The sequence below is a fragment of the Leptodactylus fuscus genome, chromosome 2 (genome assembly GCF_031893055.1).
Source record: "Leptodactylus fuscus isolate aLepFus1 chromosome 2, aLepFus1.hap2, whole genome shotgun sequence".
NCBI lineage: Eukaryota > Metazoa > Chordata > Amphibia > Anura > Leptodactylidae > Leptodactylus > Leptodactylus fuscus.
The window spans coordinates 115,771,332-115,776,664 of record NC_134266.1 but is presented as its reverse complement, the minus strand read 5'-3'; the positions used below and the strand labels follow the sequence as shown (position 1 = coordinate 115,776,664).

The 5,333-nt window shown below is 46.7% G+C and overlaps 1 non-coding gene across 1 annotated transcript; it reads left to right on the top strand.

Moving 5' to 3' along the window:
• Positions 1 to 4,702: 4,702 nt before the first annotated feature.
• On the top strand, positions 4,703 to 4,920 carry LOC142196310 (small nucleolar RNA U3). The gene has a single exon (XR_012715180.1). It is a non-coding gene; the product is annotated as a small nucleolar RNA U3 (small nucleolar RNA).
• The last annotated feature ends 413 nt before the right edge of the window (positions 4,921 to 5,333 follow it).

Here is a 5,333-nt window from a genome sequence, read left to right as displayed (position 1 = left end):
TGGCTTAACAAAAAAATATGTGAGCTCTGTTCCTTGCCCTCCTGAGAGCACTCTCAGGCCTTATGAGTTGCTCCCTCCCTAGCCAACAGACCCTTGGCACATACCTTGCCTCTATAGCCGCACTGCACCGCTGTCTGTGTGGCCCCGAAGCAGTGGATGCCGAAACCGGAAGTGCCGGTGTCACCTCTATGAGCGTCCGGCCAGGAGCCTCCTAGACAGAGAAGGTTCTGCAAAAACGGAAGTTCCCCTTCCTGGAGCCGCGCGTACATGCCAGCAGTGCGCGGCTCCACAAAGCCCAAACAAGATGGGACTGCCGGGGATACATGAGGCAAACATTGTGGGAGGGAGGCAGGGATATATGAAGAGATAAAGGAGCCTTTAAACTTACCCCTCTTCTCCCTGCAGGACTGACACAGAAGTCCAGCAGGCCAGAGTGCTTCACTGAAGATGATTTGAACAGGTGAGAACCTGCAACCTGCAACTTACAACTTCTTCCTTCTTTCTCTTTAGGAGGACACAGAGTCCTCTCCACCTGTCCGATCCTTTACACAGGACAGAAAAAAACACACAGGGGGGAGGTATCTGTGCCCTCTTAAAGGGAACGAGCCATGTGAAATTAATACATGGCTAATTAAAACTCCGCCTGTCCTACCAGCACACAGGGGCACGAAATACCCCACATTGTGCCGCTGGTAAGGACGACAGGGAAACAGGGCAATGAGTTCTCTCTACGGCAACCCAGATCTTGGAGATGGCTAGGAGTTTGGAGGAGTGTTCAAATTAGGAACTGGGGGGAGGACAATTACAAATGTAGAGGGCAAGATAGTGTAGACAGGGAACGAAAATTAAAGAGGACCTTTCACCACCTTCATCAATTCAAGTTCTCAGCATCAGTTAATAGGCGCTGCTCCAGTGATTCCAGCAGTAACCTCCACCATTCCATAGCAACAAATGCAGATATTTTTTGGTGCCTGATGTGCTATTTAAGTTCTGTAATGTCAGAAGGGCAGTGTGAGGCAGAGAGCCATGATTCTGAGCTCCAATCTGAGACATCCAATGTCCGAGCTCAGAATTACACCCTTTACCTGCTCCTGGCTGACACCACCCTACTGAAAGTACAGAGAATAAATAGCATATCAGTCCCCAAAAAGTAACAGCACTGATTGCTAGGGAAAAATGGGGGCTGGAGAAAAAGATTCCAAATGTGCCAAAATCAGTGGAGTGGTGCCTATTGATATAAATGGCTGGACTTGTTGAAGGTGGTGAAAGGTCCTCTTTAAGTAACATAACTGGGGGTGGAGTGAGAACAGTTAGTAGGAAGAGAAGGAGGAGGGTTAATAAAAAACACATAAAATGCATGTATACCAATGCCAGAAGTCTCACTAAAAAGATTGTGGATTTAGAAGCGATAATGTTGAAAGAGGAACATGACATAGTTTATAAAAGATGATATATAATAAAGGCAAGTAACAAATCACAACATGTGGGAACTAAACGAAATAAACAAAAAAAAAAAAAAACACATTTAAAAATAGTCATAAATCTTTATTAAAGAGCAATAAAAAATTGACCATAGACAGTAACAGACAAAAAGACAACAAGGAAAGGACATGTAAAGTTCGATGGAGTACCAAGAATGGAGTATGGAGGGCAAATTGTATATGTTACATATAAACAATAAAGTCTTGGTGGATGAATATGTAGATAAACCCAATATACAAATAAAAACACATCATGTGCATAATCAAGTAGATCATAGGACCAACACTGGTTCCTATACAGAATATTAATAGTGCAAAATGAAGTATAAATATCAAAGGAATCTACACAAAACATCCACATACAAAAATGCTAATCACAGTAACAGACCCTGTAAACACGCTACCCAAGCCCGACATACGTTTCGTCTGTGAACACAGGCTTCTTCCGTGTGTTTTGATTTGTATATTGGGTTTATCTACATCCACCAATACTTTATTGTTTGTATGTAACATATACAATTTGCCTTGCACACTCCATTCATTTTCCACTCTGGTACTCCATAGGACTTTACATGTCCTTTGCCTTGTTGTCTTTTTGTCTGTTACTGTCTCTGGTCAATTTTTTATTGATCTTTAAAGGGATTCTACCATTAAAACCTTTTTTTTGTGGATAAGACGTTGGAATAGCCTTTAGAAAGGCTATTCGTCTCTTACCTTTAGATTCTCCGCTGCGCCGTTCCTTAGAAATACCGATTTTTACCGGTATGCAAATGAGTTCTCACACTTCCTTCACAGAAATTGCTAGGTAACACAGGCCTCTCAGATGTTCAATAATACTGTAAGACCATCCTCCTTGATTGATACATGCAGGGCCGCCATCAGGAATTTTGGGGCCCCATACAGCCTAAGTGTCTGGGCCCCTACCCCCCCGCCATTTTAAAACTACTTTATTTAGCGACATACCAATTCTGTATTACATTTACCTTTATTTAGCAGCTTTACAAGGCCCCAGTTCCCTCTCCGCAGTGCCGCACACCCGATGCCCCAACAATCCCCCTTCCCCCCCCGTCCACCTTCTAACATCTTTCCACTGCCCCCTGTACCCATACCTCCCAACTTTTGAAGAACCAAAAGAGGGACAAAATGTGCGGCGCGCTCTGCGCGCCGCGGCAAATTTAGCCCCACCCACCGTTATGTTGACTCCACCCGTTCTCATTAATTTTTCATGTGCCCGCACACAGTATAATCCTCCTACAGTCACCCGTACATTATATGTCCCCCCTCTATCTCTCCCCCAGCTTCATATACACCCTTCATCTGCCCCAGTTTCATGTCTCCCACCCAATCTCTGCCCCCAGATTCATGTCCGCCCATCCATTTCTGCCCCCAGTTTCATGTCCCCCCCCTCCATCTCTGTCCCCAGTTTCATGTTCCCCCCCTCCATCTCTGAACCCAGATTCATGTCCCCTCCATCTCTGCCCCCAGATTCATGTCCCCTCCATCTCTGCCCCCATTGTCATGCCGTCCTCTCCATCTCTGCCCCCATATTCATGTCCCCTCCATCTCTGCCCCCATATTCATGTCCCCTCCATCTCTGCCCCCATATTCATGTCCCCTCCATCTCTGCCCCCATATTCATGTCCCCTCCATCTCTGCCCCATATTCATGTCCCCTCCATCTCTGTCCCGTTTCATGTCCCCCATCTCTACCCCCAGATTCATGCCCTCCATCTCTGCCCCCCAGATTCATGTCCCTCCATCTCTGCCCCCATATTCATGTCCCCTCCATCTCTGCCCCATATTCATGTCCCTCCATCTCTGCCCCCATTGTCATGCCGTCCTCTCCATCTCTGCCCCCATATTCATGTCCCCTCCATCTCAGCCCCCATTGTCATGCCGTCCTCTCCATCTCTGCCCCCAGTGTCATGCCGTCCTCTCTCTGCCCCCAGTTTCACGTTCCACATTACACTGACTGACTTACTTTCTCCTTCGCTCCCTCGCAGCTCTCTGCGTGCCTCTCTCTCACTGGCGCACAGTTATAGACGCGATGTGACGTCATCACATCGCGTCTACAAGCCAGTAGCGGAGGCGGCGAAGCGAGGAGCTGACACAGGTCAGCTCCTCGCTGCAGCCGCATATGTGTCAGGGAGAGAGGCGCGCAGCGGCGAAGCGAGGAGCTGACCTGTGTCAGCTCCTCGCTTCGCTGCCGCCGCTGCTACTGGCTTGTAGACGCGATGGCTGAAGCGAGGAGCTGACATGTGTCAGCTCCTCGCTTCGCCGGCTACTGGCTTGTAGACGCGATGTGATCACATCGTGTCTACAAGCCAGTAGCAGCGGCGGCGGCGAAGCGAGGAGCTGACACATGTCAGCTCCTCGCTTCAGCTGCATATGTGTCAGGGAGAGAGGCACGCAGCAGCGAAGCGAGAAGCTGACCTGTGTCAGCTCCTTGCTTCAGCCGCGTATGTCTTCAACTCAGATCTGCGTCCTCTGGATGCAGATCTGAGTTGAAATAGGACATACACAATGACTGCTACGGGCGCCAGGGGGCCGGCACACGGTGGCGGGCCAAAACCGGGCCGGGCCCCTGACGCCAGTACCAGTAGTACTGCTCTATCGGCGGCCCTGGATACATGGAATTAGCATTCCTGAGTAAAAACTATGATTCCTTTTCTTTGGTCAGGGAGACACATAGTCATCATTTTGGAAACTTTTATAGTGTCTACACACTGTATAACTAATTGTCTTCACTTATGAGCCACAGATGAGAGGTGTTTATGAAGTATAGGGGTCTGTACACTCTCTCCAACCCCCTCCCCTTCTATGGCTGTGGTCCTTATTCCAAAACTTCTCAAACTTGCCCAGTTATAGATGCTAACAAATAGATTCCAAATGTTTGTATGGAGCCTACTCTATAATTATATCTCTTGATATTCAGAATTGGTAATAACTGACTGTTTTATATGAGACCTGCTGCATGTATCCCTCAAATGATACTCATATACTCATATCATCAAGAGCAAAATAAATATCTATAATGTAATAAATAATACATTTCATAGAGTATAAATAACAATAAATAATGATGCATAAATGTGATAGAGTATGCAGTAATGGGCAGCCTGTGATAATGGTTATTCCATGCCTATAACAGGATGTTATCATTGTAGGTCAGAAATACAACAATTGGTAACTAATGCCAATAATAAATCATTGCATATTGATAAGATTATACTTTCAGGGATTGTTTCTATAGTTCTCAACTGTGGAAATGTGCTCCAAAGTCTCCAAACTCACCAACCATGAAGAGGAGTTCTAGTGAGTTTTCCTGAGCGTGAAGTGAGCTCTCTTTCAACTCTATAGTGGCATCAGCCATCTTCTTCGGTGTGGCCTGCTGGGGCAGTAGCATACCAGCCAGGGGCAGAACTAGACGATAGGCTGGTTAGAAGGGCCAGCTCTGTCCTGGGGAGCCCTCTGGACCCAGTGTAGGTGGTGTGTCTGTGGTGAGCTCCATGCTGGAGAACAACTCCCATCCCATGTATGAGACTGTGACAGCACTGGGCAGTACTGTAAGTTACATAGTTACATAGTTGATGAGGTTGGATAAAGACATTAGTCCATCAAGTCCAACCTGTAACCCTACAATCCCTACAGTGTTGATCCAGGGGAAGGCAAAAAACCACATAAGGCTCATGTCAATTGCCCTATTTCAGGGGAAAAAATTCCTTCCCGACTCCAAATCTGGCAGTCAGTATAAAAACCCTGGATCAACGTGTCCTTAAAATCTAGAGTCCATAACCTGTTATATTTTTCTCTTCAAGAAAGGCATCCAGGCCCTCTTTGAACTTGTTTAATG